The following is a 9,281-nucleotide window of genomic DNA, read 5'->3' on the forward strand; positions in this document are numbered from 1 at the left end:
AGCATACCTGCATCTTTGGGGATTTTTTGGTTGTTATTATAAGCATATAATTGCCAACAGCTACACTAAAGATCATTGCAGTGCCACCAAACTTGTTGCACCCACAGATAACTGGATCTGTATCATAGTAGAACTCTTTATATGGGAAGATGAGCCTTTGATATTTCTAATATCTCTACGTAAGGCAAAGACAGGCAGGGGCCCTCTGAATGGAGAAGACATCAAACAGCCCCATTCTCCAGATAGATAAATGTTAATAGAATAGACATCCATTATCTGTTCTAGGTTGTGTCCCTCTCTTCTTGTCCCTTTTCTTCTTGTTTTCCTCTCTATGTTTTGTACTCAGCTGACTTTTCATGCTGTCTCTAAAGGAATGAAAGATTTTTTCCAAGCACTAAGCTCACTTAGCTGATTGCTCCTTCCTGTGTTTCCAAAAAGGCCAAAGTAAATAACCCAGTCCTTCTTTTCACTGTAGACAAGCCATGATCTGCTTATCTGTTCTCCATTTTTCATTTGGATGAAATAATAGCTGCATGAATCATGACAGCAGACAAGATAGAGGAGAGCAGGAGGCGGGGTTACCAATCTACTCGCTCTGGAGAGCAGGAGGCGGGGTTACCAATCTACTCGCTCTGGAGAGCAGGAGGCGGGGTTGTGGTCTATGTGACTTGTAGGGCCTGATGGAACCTGTATTGAAAGGGGTTGGATCAGGTATAGAACAAACACCACAGGCTGTCTGGCCAGAATAGTAGAAGGATGTACAATAAGTCAGACACACACAGATGTACAGCAAGTAGAGATGGGAAACTGGCTTTATGTCAGAGAGGTTTTGAAAGCACAGATGAGTAAAACAGTGGATGCTAGGACCCTGATACGTGAAAGACAATAGAAAGATGCTGGAGCTTGGCCTGTTTTTCAGTGTAGTCCTGTTTCTCTGACTGTGACTAACTGGATGTGCTCTCTTCATCCTCTGACATGGGAGCTGGCTCGGAGCTCATCTGCCTGGCTGTGTGTTTCCTGGACGGAACCACTTCTTTTTAAACAAGTAAAGTCGCTCGTGATTGGTTGGCATATATATATATTTACATATAAATTTACATATATATATTTACATATAAATTTACATATATATATTTATTCATATATATATATTTATTCATTCATATTTTTATTCATTCATATGGTGTGTATTTATGTTATCCTACACTACTACACAATTATTATGCTACCATCAAGGACATGAATGAATTTATACAGGAAATGAAGATTTGCCAGGAAGCTGTTTATGCAAAGAAAGAGCTTTATTGAAACACACACAACTATATACAACGCGTATCCAAACACATGCGTTTCTAAAAATTACAACTCCGTGAACGGTCCGTTTGCTTCCTCGGGGTTGGAGGTAACTGGCAGCATTCCCTCCGAGGCAGGTCCGATGTGCAGACGCCTACTGTGCGTGGCCCTGTACTTCAGCATCGCTTCTAACCGGGACTGCAGCTTAACACAGAGTTCAGTGAGATCCGGCCTACGAAATGGCGGCGACCGTACAATCCATCCAGAGACACCGCCAACGACGCCATCTTCTTCGTCGGACATGAGGCCGACGGTGGCGGACTTCCAGAGTTCCACTTCCTCATCTGCTAGCACACTCTGCCTCGCTTTCAGCAGCTGAAAAAAAAAAAACAATGAATCAGCGCACTGCGTATGGACACAACACATCTATTAATGCACCTGAAAAATAGTCACCAAATAAAGTCTTACCCTCTTTCTTCTGGCCCGACTCCGAGCAGATAGCCTGGCAGCCTCCGCACGCAGCGTGTTGGCTGGCTGCATATATCTGAAGCTCCTGCGTACCGTCTGAAAATACGTCTTACAGGCAGCTGGAAAACAATTAAATGAGAGTGATATGAATAAAAAATCAAACGCAAGTCACAGTAACAAGGAAGGAGAAAACATTAAAACAAGTCACTTACACACAATGTCGTCTTTATCAACATCGTGCAAATCTGGACTTGCTGATATGGCTCCGAGCAAATAGGAGGTCTGTGAAAACAAAATGTACAGCTATGATCGGTATCCATCCGTATCCATTGCCTTTTACCGCAGAATGAAAGCATATTCTTTAAATCTTACCCTTGCTCCGGTTCATAGCGCCTGCAATTAGTCTCCGAGTTGTGAAGACGGCGTACTGCTACCTGTAAATCACAAAAAATACACTTTAATAAAGCTTGTTCTAGCAAGGCTACTATTAGCCGCTATTAGCCGTAGCTTTGGCTAGGCTGCTTTTAGCTTAGCAGGCAGTAATCGAACATATATTTACCGCTAGCATCTCTTCTTTGAGTTCGTCTTGTTCGATGCAGAGTCGCCATCGCGTCCAAGAGGAGTTTTACCCCGAAATCCAGAAGCTCCTGACCGCCTGCACAAAGCAAAGCATACATCCTCCACTGTGGCTGCAGAGCTCCGCTCTGAGTTTCTTGGAGATCGTACAGAGCATGCGCGAGATGAACCAGGGTTTCCGCGGATCAATATAAATAATTAAAAAATCATTCTTTTTTTTTTTTTTTATCAAGGCCTTAATTGGCACTAAAATTATTTAAATATGTTTATCGAAGTATTTATAATTCTTTAATAAAAAATGCTTATAAAAACAATTTCGTCAGATATATTATATCGCTCCAGGCGGAGAAAAAGCTAGAGGATATATATATACGTATATATGTGTGTGTGTGTGTTTACATACATACAGGAGTCATGGAACTCTGCTTGCAGCTCCTTCATATTTCATGTACACTAATAACTTGTGTACATGGTTCTTGTTGATGGCATTAAAATCATTTCTAATAGCATTAAAATAGCATTAAATTAGAGTCACTCATTCCTGTATGAACCCTGTGAGCGCTTAATTTAATATGACATATTAAAAAAATCCCACCATCATCCAGCATATGTTCAGTTTCTGCCCAAATATATATATATATTTTTGTAGATTTTTGTAACGGGGATAAGGATAATTCAAAACTGCTTTTTTTGAATGAACTTGTTCACTACTTCCAAACTCAGCATCTCTTTTCATTCCTGTAATAAGAGGTTTCCTTGAATGGATTTGATTAAAGTTTAAGTCCCTCGGTATAAAATAAATATTTTGATGGAGATGAGAAATCTGCTTCCTCGTTGGTGAATAACCAATAGTTTGTCCTGACTGAGAACCTTCATCAGCAACCAATAGTTTGGATCCAATCATTTAAATAAACGGTGTTAATTTTTTTTTTTTATATATAAGAATTGTGCTATAATTTCACGTCACCGATCTGTTGCTGCTATATTTTAATTTGACGAACCGGAATTTGTTGATGTTCTTTTTCCTGTTTGGTGCAATTGCAATTGCGGATCTTGACCTGGCCGGACCGTATGACCACAGTGTACCAATCTTCTGATGGCTACTTCCAACAGGATAATGCGCCATGTTATAAAGTGAATCATCTCAGACTCATTTCTTGAAACTTTTCCACTTAAGTAATTGTGAATTGAGCATATTGACAGACAACATTTTATTTTTTATCTTAAATGCAATTTTTTTTTTTTTATAATTACTGCTCTAAATGTATTGCTCTGTCGGCTAAAGATCTGTTTTGGTCTCTATACTTTAATTAAATAAATCAATTCAAGCTAAAATGTAAGAGGCTATACTGAGCCTGATCTCTTTGTATTCTTACCTTTCAGAAAAATGTCACTTGGAGTAAAACCCCCCTGCAACCCTGGTTTGCATTTGTATAGCTCACAGCATGTTCATTTACATGTTAAAGCCTCCCCTAGAATTCCATGGGGGGGAGGCATGGGGGGAACACTGCCTAAGAAATTCCACGTCAATTTCTGACAATTTCCGGGAGTTTTCGGCGAAGCCTGCAAATTGTCGTAAACTGCCGCTAACCTGAAGTTCCACGACAATCTACAGTGCAGCATATTGACGAAAATCCCACTTTTCATGCAGTGCTAGTAGCCCATCCAGCTAGTGAGTGATGGGCTGGCTGCTGAAGAACAGTGTGTAATCATCCTAGCAGGCTGACTGTTGGTGGCCCACCAGGCTCAGGGCACATTTGGGCCTACACAGATATTTAAAAAGAAAAAGAATTAAGAGCAGGTGGAAATGTATTTATCAATAAATAAAAAACCAAACATGTCAGTAGGCCTAGTGTTCTATCAATGTAGGCCAATATACTCCAAACTGACTCACAGACCATGACCATGGTTGTGATAGGGGCTGCTGAGTGGAAAAAATTGATTAATTTTATTTTATATGAAATGAAGATACACAATCACGAGTCCAGGAGATAGAGCGGACATTTGTTCATACTGATAACTGAAGGATATGCTAAAGTAGGGTGACCAAACGTCCGTATTTCCCGGGACATATCCATATTTCACGTCCTGTCCCGGGCGTCCCGGGTTTTTAGAAAGTGAGGAAATGTCCTGATTTCACTGCGCACGACGCTCCGTGTGACGTAATCCCTGAGCCGCGTCAGTGCGGGCAGCCCTGCTCTTAATCAGAGGCTCTGTTCGAAAACATGGGCTGCATCCTCCAAGGACGCGGTCTACCTAGACTGGATCCTCCAAGGACGCGGTCTACCTAGACTGGATCCTTCGAAGTCCTTGAAAATAAGGAGACCGGAAGAGTTTTGGCTGTAAATTCGAACAGGTCCACCCTTCGGCGGGTTTTACTGCTGTATGCTCTGTTGCTTAGCAACCGTGAAAGTTGACACGCAAAGCAGGAAAAGAATGAATACCGAGGTTTTCAAAACTGTTTGTTTATTTATTTAAAAAAAAGTTAAAGTGAACAAAGACTACACTCACAAGAATCCAGAGTGGAATAAAGGTTCCAACCACCGGCAGCAGGAACAAATCAAATCAAATGTAATGATAGAAACCTTAGTCAGTTAAATAACCTGCTGCTGTCATTCTGCACATCTCTGATGTTGCTGCTATTTTCAAATATCCATCACTGTAAAAATGTCCATAGCTGCATATTGGTTATTTATTCCACAGTTTTATATTGTTAAAACACTTTACAGGATTTTATTGTTTATATTTTAACTCTTCCCTATTATGTTATTCTTATACATTTTTCTAAGGTCCTCATCTGTGTGACTATTTTCAATAATCTTTCTGCTGCTGTAAATCTGCCCATTGTGGGACAATAAAGGGATTTTCTATTCTATTCTATAAAAGGGGTAGAAAGATATAAGTAAATCTAAACAATGTATTTATAAAAAAATATATCTGCAAAATCTCTAATATTCAACAACAAAAAATACTTAGTTAAGCATATTGTGCAAAACAACAATAAAAATTTTTAACTCCTATCAGGTTTATAGTCCCCACCCTGCAGATCTATTAGAATCTGTCCTTAAATTCCAGCCAAACCCATTTACACAGTAACAGATAAAAACCTTTAGATAAACCAAACATTACCGCCACATATCTGACTCTATAACAATTAAAACAACTAGTAACAAGTAACATTTCCTCTCATCACGGAGCAAATCCCGATGATGAGACATTTGTTCTTTCAATCAATTCAGTGGCAGAGAAGATGGACAAGCTGGTCGATTCATTCATCAGGAGGTGGCTGGGCCTTCCAAGATGCTGTTTGGGAGGAATATGCTGCAGCTTCCACTGCGGGCTATCAGCCAGGTGAACAACCCCCCCTCTAATGACCGACCTTTCACAATCACAGACAGGTTTCATGTACCACAGGGTAACAATGGAACCAAACGACAGCTTCAATTTGCATGTGGCCAAGCAATACCATGCCTTTTTCTATATAAAGCAGCAAACTCACTGCGGATCCAGACATTTTGAATTGAGAAAGCTTCCTGGAAGCGAAACGTCTTCAAACCTCGGAAACAAAGTCCAGTGGATTCTTTTCTAAACTTCTACGGAAAGAAGAAGAAGAGGCTTTCTTCAAACGGTGTTCAGGATAAACTCAGCAAAAGGTATTCTTACTTTCTTCTTATTATTTTTTTACATATCGCGAACAGGCCTCGCCAAAGCAGAGGAAGAGTGTTTTTATTTACGACTTGAAATTTAAAACAAGGTTAGAAGAAATATGTCAATCATTGCTGGTGAAACACTTTGAAAACCCTGTCGATATTCAAGCTCATTGTCCATTGATTTTTCAGTCACGTTTCGTTTTATACAAAAGCTATCGCTTTACATAAAACGTAGTTTTACAAGTGTATCACCTGCCATGTGCACGTTAAACTGTTTGCTAGTTACATCTCTGGAACTGTTATAGCTACAGGTCTGAAATGTTCTGCAATCGTAGCTGACATGATGTAGAACAAATATAATACTATAAAATCCACCTTTTCTCTATAATGTCTTCATTACTGCTGTTCCAATAAGACCTATCATTTCTGAGAATAAAAAACAGCATCTTTGAGCCAGGTTTGAACTGATGCAGCTTGGTCTGTGTTCTAGTTACCTGATCTTAATTTATATATTCAGAAAGTTGAGGGTGTTAGCTTTAAAATAATATATTGCACATGTAATATGGGCTTACAGTTCCTACATTATTTGCTTTTCCATTGGGGTATGCAGAATAGGCGAGGATTACCCAAAATGAGGTGGATATTAAGAGGTTAACTAAACTTTGGGCATAAACTGAGCTTGAGAATTAGAGTAGCGCTAAAATCTATAAGCCAGGAGATCTCTTCATTTTCAGTAGAGCATGAGAGGAACACATTCACGACTGCTACAGCACGCAGGATTACTGCTCTCTATTCAAATGCTGCAACTGCTGGTACTAACTTGAAGAAACACTTGGCAAAGAAGTTGTTAAAGAAAAATGATTATTTTTAGACTTTAATACACTTAATCTTATGGCATGTGTAAAAGGTATGTTGTATACTCTCCTTGTGAACATATTTCTTATTTTGAACAAGTTCTCAGTTTGTTCTTGAGAATTTATGGTGAGGCCCCCCGCATTCCACAAGCTGTCTGTGAAAGCTTATCTTGTGTTTTATGACTTTAAGAATTCTAGATGCCAGGACAAGCTTTCCGCCTTTTCTTGTTAAAACAAAGAAGCAAATGACCCCAGATGTTTGCAGTAAATTAGGTGAAGCTCTAGGCAGTGTCAGAGATGGCTTCTGGTTGGAGGACCGAGGGCCAGCCCTTTTTGAATGGATTAGATACAAGAGGATAAAGCTTTCTAAATAGAAGAAAAAGATCAGATTTTGCTCTTGCAAACTCTCCAAAGATGTCTTGTACGTCTTTGCTTTATTTCCTTCTCTCCATTCATGTCAGGTAATGGAATGTATGTCTCTGTTGTTCTGCAGTTTCTGGTGTAGGTTTGTGCATTGTCTTATTTCTAAGTGTATGCATTGTCTTATATTGGATTAAACTCTGTAATTCTGTGATGTCAACACGCCTTGCTGATTTTCATAGTGACCACACGCAGCTCGCCGGGTGGACCTGGGGAAGGGAAGAATCAAAAGCCAACCTTTTTCCAAAGTTAACTATGTTAGAATATTTTCTTCCTTTACAATTGGGGGCTCGTGCCGGTTTTGGAGTCTCGGCGGGCGGCTGTTTGGTCCTGATTGATCCGTCTCGGCCCGACGCTTCGGTGTGGTAAGACAGTATTTGATTATTTTTTAGTTGTCTGAAGCGCCGTGTGTCGTCGGACCTGGGCTGATTTGCTGTGTGCGGCCTCACAGAATTCAGAAGCTGCAGAGGTAGATAGGATCCCTACTAAAAGAGTCGGTTGTTTAAGGATTTGAATAAATACACATTACAGGGAACTGTGGCTAGTTCAAACAGAGCCTTTACGTTAACTCTGACTTAAGCTGGGTTTTTTAAAAGAAGGTTTTATTGATTGATTAATTAATTAATTGATTAATTAATAAAGATTAATTTATTCTTTACCCTGAGGAACAATGCCTGGGCCTCTAAAAAAGAATTTCGGGTGTCTGTGTATTAATTAGCAGGGGCTTGTATCAGCCCGGAGATTTCGACTCATCTCCAGTGGACTTATAATTATTTGGGTTAATTGGATCGAGTTGTTTCACTCGTGGAATAAGGACTAATAGCAGGTTGGATCACCTTTCTTTGGCACCCTTAATCGGGTTGCTTAGAGCATAAAGGACTGAGAATACTAAATTTAGCAGGTTGAATCACCTTAAAGGACTGATAGCAGGTTGAATCACCTTGAAGGACTGAGAAGTTGTAATGAGAATAAAAGGGATTTGTAAAATTGAAATTGGACAATTAAAAGATGCGTCATACATTCCTTTAGCCGGCACCTGACATTTTCTTTTCTTTTCTGTCTTTTCTTGACTGAACTACAACGTTGTCTGTGTTTCTGTGTTTTGTATGTTTCTTAGTGTTTGTGTGCGTGCTTGGCTGCGGGTTGATTTATGGCTGTGTCTGTCTTCCCCCGTTATACTGTAGCCTATGTCCCACCACGCGCTGCTGTCTATTCGTCTGTCTGTGTCTGAATTGTGCTGAGATTGTGCGGAAGTGATTTGTGTTTCAAGATTGTGTTCTGAAATATTGTTAAATATTTTTGCTGGATGTTGTATTACTAACTTTCTGTTAAAATGTGCTTCTGTGGGACAGAGGTGTCTCCGTTTTGGATACAAGTTGTGTTTCACAGCAGGGGGACTGATTGACCCCCCTTATTTGCATTTTGGGAGTGCTTCAGTTCTGTGCTATTTCCAGCTCACGCTTTCAGGATTCTTGGATTTTGATGTGAATTACTTTTAGAACTGTGTTTTGTGTTGAAATGAAAAGTACAAAATAACAGATTTACAGATGTTTTTACTTTCTCAGCGGGTGAAATGTGTGGCATCAGTTCCAGGCTGGAGCACTGGAATGATCCAATTGTTTTTTTATAATACTGTAACATTGACAATCACTTCAATTTCTAGGTTTCCTGACAGGATGGAACACCCTCACTGATTGTAACAAGAGAACAAAAATGAGAACATATGGATGTTTTTCTGCTTAACAGTGTTTTCTACACTGTTAATGTAGGACATGTTGAAACACTAATGAATGACTTTGTTTCTTGTAGGACGATCTTCGTGTGCAGCCCATTTCGCATATTACATGACCACATGAACGGTTTTTGGGTTTTCCTACAGGGGGTCTAGGTAGCCATTTAATAACAGTGGGCTATCATGAAATACGGTTGTGTGTATAATATGGAGTTTTTACAAAAGGTTCACTCAAAACTGAACAATATTGGACCTATTGGATAATTGTTATTTTTTTCAACCATGGTG

The sequence above is a fragment of the Cyprinodon tularosa genome, unplaced genomic scaffold (assembly GCF_016077235.1).
Source record: "Cyprinodon tularosa strain WSP-4 unplaced genomic scaffold, ASM1607723v1 ctg958, whole genome shotgun sequence".
Classification (NCBI taxonomy): Eukaryota; Metazoa; Chordata; class Actinopteri; order Cyprinodontiformes; family Cyprinodontidae; genus Cyprinodon; species Cyprinodon tularosa.